Raw genomic sequence first — 8963 nt, 5'->3', positions numbered from 1 at the left:
TATTGTTAGGACATATGTGATTCAATATTAGGAACATATATCACTATTTTATGTAATTGGATAATTCTTTAACAAAACACATTTTACTTGTAATTTAGTAGATTTAGAATGTGTTTAATGCTTCAAGAAACAAGATTTCAAATTTAAGTGTTGAAACCATGCAAGTCTGTCCAAATTTCGACAGCTAGTATCTGTCGAGGTTTAAAAGAGTTGTTTCAACCGAAGGCTCGATAGCTAGAGTATCTGTTGAGATTTATGAAGTTTTGATTTTTGTCCAATCCATGAATATATGTTTGGGCTTTCTTTTCTCACAACTCTAAACATATATAATGATTGTTTTAAGAGTCGTAAAAGGTGACGCACAAGAGCACAATTCCACAAGTGTGAAGAAAAGTGTAACCGGAAATTTAGTTTGCCCTAGTTCTTCTTTCTTTTCAAGAAGCTGCTGTGTTTTTACACCGTAAGGTTTTGTGACCAAACAACTTCATGATCTTCATCGTGTGATAAATTGAAGAGCTTTGCAGCCAACATCCTTTTCAAGTTGGTGATTAAGTCGTGTACTGGGATCCTCACAACTGGTTAGTCACGTACTAGGAGCCGTGCATTGAAAATGAGACATTGTCAATACAGAACAAGTCCAATTAGGTATTGGAGTAAGAGTTCAACTGTAGGTTGGTATAAGATACTGGGATTCCTTTACTTGTAACCGCTTGTTTTGATAATAGTGAATTCTTGGGAGTGGTGACCTTAAAATCACCAGGTAGGGTTTTTGCCGTGTAGGTTTTCCTTAGTCGTAAACAAATCACCGAGTTAATTTATTTTTTGCTGCATACTTTAGATAATTGGTGATTTGTTTGTGCTACCACACATTTTGTATGTTAATTTGATTAATTAATAAACTTGGCTAATTAATCAATTAATATATCACAAGAGGTCAATATATTCTTAGCCTATCAAGTGGTATCAGAGTAGACACACTTTGATTAGGTTTTACTCTTTGTCTGTGATCTATTGACCTCAGTTTGTCATGGACAGAGGACAGTCTCTTATTATACCTCCATTATTTAATGGCACTAATTATGCATACTGGAAAGTACACATGAGAGTTTTCTTACAGTCTTTAGATGAGAAAGTGTAGCAAGCTGTAGAGGTAGGCTGGACCAAGCCTACGGAAGAGCTGGCCAAATGGGATGATGCTAAGATCAAGGCGGCAAACTTCAATAGTAGGGCATTGAATGCTTTATTCAATGCAGTCATAAATGAGGAGTTCAAGAAGATATCCTCTACTGAAACTGCTAAGGAAGCATGGACCATTCTCCAGACAACCTATAAAGGAACCAAGGCTATCAAGGATTCAAAACTTTAGAGGCTCACTACAAGCTTTGAAGAGATCAAGATGGAGGAGGATGAGTCATTCGATGAGTTCTATGCCAAGCTTAAGGACATAGTGAACTCAGCCTTTAATCTTGGGGAAACTATTTATGAACCTAAGATTGTGAGAAAGGTGCTTAGATCTCTATCCAAGAGATTTCATGCCAAGATCACTATGATTGAGGAATCAAAGAATATTGACAAGATTCCTTTAACAGAGTTGGTTGGAAATCTGCAGACCTATGAGTTGGGTTTGACAAGGATTGGGAAATCGAGCAAGAGCAAGAACATGTCATTGAAGACCAAGAGCCGTGATACTGATAAGTCTTTTGATGATGAATATTCTAAGATGAAGTCCTACATCACTAGGCAATTCAAGAAGTTTATGAAGAATGCCAATGCAAAGGGCTTCGACAAGGACCATAGACAATTGAGTTCTTCTTAGTATAAGAAGAGCCAAGACAAAGGGAAGAAGGATGCTAGAGATGGCAATCAATACACTATTCCCTCAAGACCAAAGTGCTTCGAGTCAAGGTTTCGGTCATATGAAACAAGAATGCCCTACGTATCTCAAGACCATTGGGAAGAGCAAGGCACTTGCTGCTTCATTGAATGACACTGAGCCTGAGGATGATTCTAATAATGAGGATGATGGAATCCTAAATGCCTTCACTGTCACTGTAAATCCTACTAAGGGGATTGTTAAAGATGTGGATGAAGAAAAGAAATTGGTGGAATCTAAGTTTGAGAAGATGGATGAACAAGATGACATCCACACAGTCTATGCAAAGTTATATAAGGTCTTAGAAAAGCATGAGAAGTTGTATAGGTTAGCCACCAAGAAGCTTAGTGATGTGGAGCTTGAGCGAGAAGAAATCTCTACAAAGTTTGATGAAGCCAATCAGACTATTGGATCACTGAGATTTGAGAATAATTTCTCAATTGAGAAGGCTAAGAAGCTTGAGGTAGAATTGTTCCAAGTCAAATCTCAGTTGGAAAGGACTTCAAGCGCTAAGCTCAATGAGATGCTCAGTTTTCAGAAATCTGCTTCCGATCGAACCGATTTAGGGTATAATTTCTCTTCTCCTAGTATTGCTTCTACTGGTACTACAATTTTTGTTCCTCCTGCTAATAATGTTGAAACTGATAACAATAATGTTAAGAATGAATTAGCTAGTGAGAACATAGATAAAGGTAAATCTATCTTAGGAGCACCCTCTAAGCTTGATAAGAAAGAGATTAAAAACCCTAAAGCTAAGAAGGGAAACTCTCAAAAGCCTAAGCAGAAAAAGTAACATTTATGTCATCACTGTGACGCAACTGGACATACTCGACCTAATTGTTATAAGTGGTTAGCCACTTAAAAGAGCAACAACATGATTGCATCGGGAGATCAAAATCATCTTCCATCCTCTTTTGCTCCTCTTGGACATCTTTTCAAAGCCCTCATGTTCCTTTCGAACTTGAACAGTTTTAACTCTTCCCCTTCACTGTCGAATCAAGGGTTCTCTAAACAAAAAGGTTCTTCCAAGGTGTGGAAGGAAAATTGCTCCAAGTGATTCTGTTGCTTATTCTATCTCTCCCCTTCTTGTTTTTGGTTTTGCATTACTTATCTATTTTGTTTTTATGTTTTGAGTCAATCTCGTTTTATGCATTGCTTTATCTTGTTTAACATGTTTTTATTTGGTTATTTTTCAGTTTTGTTTTATTTTGTTTTTCATATAAAAATAAAATAAAATAATTAAAAAATACAAAAACAGTGTGTGTTTGTATACCTTGGATGACCATTGAAATAAAGTTTTCTAAATTTTGTATCTTTTGTAACTTAGATGAGCATCTCTATGCATAACTAAGCAAGTGAGTTTTGTGGCTCGTGCATGTGATGAGTAAGGGTAAGTGATCTCTTGTACTTAACACTCGTATCACTCTCTTTGATGGGAAGGACTAGAAAATCCTGAGAGAAAGACATAAATAATCATCTCACCACTGTTGCCCGCCAATCTTGAAATGGCATTTGTATGCTTCAGCATAATATCAAAAACTTAACATAATTGGGTATTTTCTCTCTCTCTCTCTCTCTCTCTCTTATATGCCCATGCATAATTTACTTAAAAGAAAAATATGCAAAGAAAAAAATATAAAAGCAAAAAGATCAAAATGCTTTATAAATTATTGCAAACGTATTTTCTAAGAGATGTGGGAGTTATAGGATGTACCTCGAAGGTGATAGTCTCCATCAAACAGTTATGATTGTGTGCAAGTTAAAGTGATTTTCTCATATCTCAAATCGTCATAACATGTAGACACTTATGCAATCTTGCGATGTTTTTCACACATGACAAGCAATATTCTTTACTACTTTTGATACATGTGCAAGTAATTTGTAATTTAGCCATCACAAGGAATACATATGTTAATGTATACTCACTAAACTGTCTTAACTTGTTTTTAAAATATAAAATTGGTTAGACTTGTTTAGTGTGTGTGTGAGTTTTGGGATCTATGTGCTTGCATTTTTCTTGATTGAGAGATGTTTTTGAGAGATTAAAATGTTGTTTAGGTCCTTGGTTGAGTTGCATGTTTAATTGCATTCATATTTGCATTTTTCTCTTTTTGAAAAACTATTTTTAAGCAATCTCGACAGCTCCTCAACACCTCTCAATACCTAGCTTATCTATCGAGCTTTTCAGCTTCTTTTTATCGCAATCTCGATAGCTTCTCAATAGCTCCTTGATCCATCGAGAAAGTTTCTGTCTCCTCGATAGCTCATCGATCCATGAAGCTTGTTTTTGCTGTGGACACCTATGGACAGCTTCTCGATAGATGCATCTGTCAAGATTTATGAACCTCGACACCTCTCGATCTATCTAGATTTAAGAGATTCTATACATAGGGTTTGCGCAATTTCAGATCTCATTTCCTCGATCTCTCTCTACTGCTTCATGTCTTTTCACCTACCAAACCTCTCTCACTCACTCCAAACCTCTTTCTCAAGTGTTCTTCGGTCTCAAGATCAATTCTTTCTCTGGTAAGACTCTTTCTTATTCATTTCTTCATGCATTTCATCTTTTGTGACCTAACTTTTGGGGTTTGTTGAAAAACTTGGGGTTTTTCCAAATCAAAGAGGTCTTTGCAATATTTTGGGATGGGCTTTGTATATTTGATCTTGATCTTAAAACATCATGCATTGCATCACATGTACATTAAAACACTGCTTCATGCATTTTATATGTGTGTTTACTTTGTTGATAACTTTTGGGGTTTGTTGAAAAACTTGGGGTTTTTCCAAATCAAAGAGGTCTTTGCAATATTTTGGGATGGGTTTTGTATATTTGATCTTGATCTTAAAACATCATTCATTGCATCACATGTACATTAAAACACTGCTTCATGCATTTTATATGTGTGTTTACTTTGTTGAAATGAATGTATGCTGGTAGGATTGGATTAGGCAGAGCCTATGATGTTTTTTACTATTGCATATCACATGCTCATGCATTTTCATGCACACGTACTTTACATTCTCTATATTCTTATATATTGACTGTATTGATACTTTTCTGATTGTTTCTCCCTCTCTCTCCCTCCTTCTTTAGGTTAGTTGCTTTATGGCACCTAAACGAAAATCAATTCCATCCCGGAACCTACTTTGTTCTGGGGCATCCACTTCTTTTGATCTTACTCCCTCACATATTCGGTTCCGTGATGATAAAGCCCGACAAGACTTTTCGAAGAACTTTTCTCGATGAGGCGTTCATTTGGAACGCTAAGTCATGCATGATTGAGTTCAAGAGTTCTACTCTAACATGCATGGATTCGATTATCCAATGCCTTTTTTTGTCACTCGTGTTCAAGGTACACGCATCGTGGTCACTTCGGGTATTGTATCTGATGTGCTCCATGTCCCCAGGGTAGCGCATCTTGACTACCCTGGTTATGAGCGTCTTAAAACTGTGTCTAAAGACGAGCTTATATCTACTTTTTGTGAGCGTCCCTCTGATTGAGGTGATTGTTAGTTCACTCCTTGTTCAGCTTTTGCTAAAGGACTTAGGTTCATGAACATGGTTATGACTTTTGTTTTACATCCTTTATCTTATTATAACTCCATTACCGAGCCCCGTGCTTGATTTTTGCTTTCCCTATTAGAGCATCTTACTATAGATTTTCCCTCTCATTTTATTCTTTCACTCATAGACATATATAGAGATACGGCGACCCGTGATAAGCTCATCTTCCCTTCGACTATCACGAGGATTCTACGACATTTTTCTGTTCCCTTTCCCGTTTCCGACCACTTCCATGTCATGTGTGCCATAGATGCCGTTACCGTTAAATGAAACGAGGCGCAACTACGTTTGAGGCAGTCCAGGACGGTAACTACTCCCATTTCTCCAACTCCATCCACCTCCGCTCCCTCTTCTTCTACGGGTGGTGTGACTCTTGATGCGATCATGGCACAATTTCAGTGCATAGATGCTTGCCTTGACACTTTTAGTGATGAGTTGTGTCAAGTGAACACCCATGTCGGCTGTATTGCTAAACGATAGACTCACCTTGGTGGCTTCGTAGGGTCTCCCTCTCCTCCTCCCGAGGCATCCGACGATAATGATGATGATAAGGATGGGAATGCTAGCTCACCAAGTGATGACAAGATGTCTACTTGATATACTTATCATTTGTCACTCGTGACAAAAAGGGGAAGTAGTTTTAGATATGCGAGTAGTCTTACTCATAGGGGGAGGATTAGTATAAGAAATTTTTGTTAGGGGAGTGTTCATATTTTTTAGGAATGCAGTAAGGATTTTATGTATCTTTTTCTTTTCTCTCTATTTTAGATACTTTGTTCATGTACCTTGGATCTTGTGATCATATTATGATAGCAAACCTTGTACTTATGTTGATATATATATATATATATATATATTGAGGTTGCTATTACTTTCTTTCACCTACCTTTACATGTGTTATTTCTTTTCTCTCTTTATGCACATGATTCTTTTATATTGTATGCAATCTTTTATTTCTGGTTCACACTAAGATGCCTTGATGAGTTTTGTTTAAAGTGTTTCAAAAATACAGGTTGTCAAAGTGTTCTTGCTATGAACTCTCTTCATGCAAAGTTTTTCAAGAATTTGTGTTAGGATAGATTCTTTTTGTATTCAACAAGTGAATATGAGTTGAGTGATTTATGACTTCTCTTATATGTTAATTTGTTTGTTGTGGTTTTGTCACGGATTGCCAAAAGGGGAGATTGTTAGGACATATGTGATTCAATGTTAGGAACATATGTCGCTATTTTATGTATTTGGCTAATACTTTGACAAAACACACTTTACTTGTAATTGGGTAGATCTAGGATGTGTTTAATGCTTCAAGAAACAAAGTTTCAAGTTCAAGTGTTAAAACCATACAAGTCTGTCCAAGAATCAAGTGAAAAAATGTTGTTCATTAAAGCTCGACAGCTAGTATTTGTCGAGGTTTAAAAGAGTTGTTTCAGCCTGAGGCTCGACAGCTAGGGTATCTATCGAGATTTATGAAATTCAGATTTTCATCCAATCTGTATATATATATTTAGGCTTTCTTTTCTCACAACCCTAAACATATATAAAGATTTTTTTAAGGGTTGTAAAAGGTGATGCACAGTTGCACAAGAGCACAATTTCACAAGTGTGAAGAAAAATTTAACTAGAAACCTAGTTTGCCCTAGTTCTTCTTTCTCTTCAAGAAGCTACTGTGTTTTTATACCATAGGGTTTTATGACCAAGCAACTTCATGATCTTCATCATATGATGAATTGAAGAACTTTGCAGCCAACATTCTTCTCAAGTTGGTGATTAAGTCGCGTACTGGGATCCGCGCAATTGGTTAGTCACGTACTGGGAGCCGTGCATTGAAAATGAGAGATTGTCACTACAAAATAAGTCCATTTGGGTATTGAGGTAAGGGTTCAACTATAGGTTGGTATAAGGTACTAGGATTCCTTTACTTGTAACCGCTTGTTTTAATAATAGTGGATTCTCGAGAGTGGTGACTTTAAAATCACCGAGTGGGGTTTTTGCTGTGTAGGTTTTCCCCATTCATAAACAAATCACCGTATCAATTTATTTTCCGCTGCATACTTTAGATAATTGGTGATTTTTTTGTGCTACCACACATTTTGCACGTTAATTTGCTTAATTAATAAACTTGACTAATTAATCAATTAATATATCACAAGGGGTCAATACATTCTTGGCCTATCACTTATATTGCCACCGGTTTGATGCAAATGAGGTGTTCTTGGAAATACCTTATGAGAAACTTCAGTTTGATAGGTTTGGAGCACAAAAATTCCACACAAACAAAGAGAACCCACAATACAGAGATACAAAAAGTAAAATTTCAAACAAAAACTCGAGTTTGTTACTACATTTTTGGGCTTATAAAAAATGATATGAGGAGCTAGAAAATGGGCATCATTAGAATGATATGATGAGTTAGAAAATGGGCATCATGAACTTTCTAATGGCAATTCATTTGAGTCAAACAAAGATCCAAAAGGCCAAAACGTAAAGGTTTTCTTAAATGGAAAAAATCATGCAAAACTCATAGAAAATGGCTTAAGAAAAGATTGAGATGCCCACTTTGCACAAAAATTTGTCACAAATTACCCATGGGTGATCTAAAAATTTGGGACTTAGTAAACTAGGCATGTTTCTATATGCTCTAAAACAAAAAAGTTCTATTTGATGTTCACCTGATTGCTGGAAAATGCCACCAAGGATGAGAAAAAATCAACATTGAAAACTTCCCATTTAAATCACCCTACTTTTTAATTGAACAACTTTTTTTTTTTATCATAGCACAAAATGACCTAAAGTTGGTACCTTTAGAAAGTATGTTACACAAACTTTCCAATGTTATCAAGAACAAGCAAAATGGTGTTGATGAACACCTCCAAGTTCTAACCTAATATGTAAATTTTTTACCCCAAATCTAAAAAGGAAAAAAAATTCAAAATAAGCTGAACCAAATTAGGACCCAAAGCACGTGCTCACAAATACCTTGTGCTTTGGCGCTAATGCTCATAGTATGTAAGAGAAAATTTGTTATTTCCATTCTATAAATTCATCACACTTTTCACTTGAAAATATGAAACAAAAACATCATAAAATACCCAAATTCTCTCTCAATCAATCCAGAAAATTTCCAAATAAATAATCCTTCATCAAATTCTAGCTTCACTTTAGGTATAATTTTTGAATCCCTTTTTATTTCATGGTTCTTATGCTTCTAATTGCTATAATGAATACCATGCTTGTGTGTTTGCATATTAATCATGTTTGGGTGATTATCAATATTTATAGACATGCATAATTAGGCTAGGATTATTTTCAAGCTTATGTTAGTATGTTAATTTTTATGATTAAATGAACACATCCATGCATGTATAACATGTGTCACTTGTGATTTTGTTTTTGTGCCTAGCCTTTATATTGTTCTTGAAATAACCCTATGATGGGTTTATGGATATCATGTTTGGGTGGGTATGGAGCTAATCACTTAATCTCTTTTTGATGAATATATATATATATATATATATATTTAATTGG

The sequence above is a fragment of the Quercus suber genome, unplaced genomic scaffold, assembly GCF_002906115.3.
Source record: "Quercus suber isolate HL8 unplaced genomic scaffold, Cork oak 2.0 scaffold_804, whole genome shotgun sequence".
Lineage (NCBI taxonomy): Eukaryota > Viridiplantae > Streptophyta > Magnoliopsida > Fagales > Fagaceae > Quercus > Quercus suber.
Note: the sequence above shows the minus strand (reverse complement) of the source record.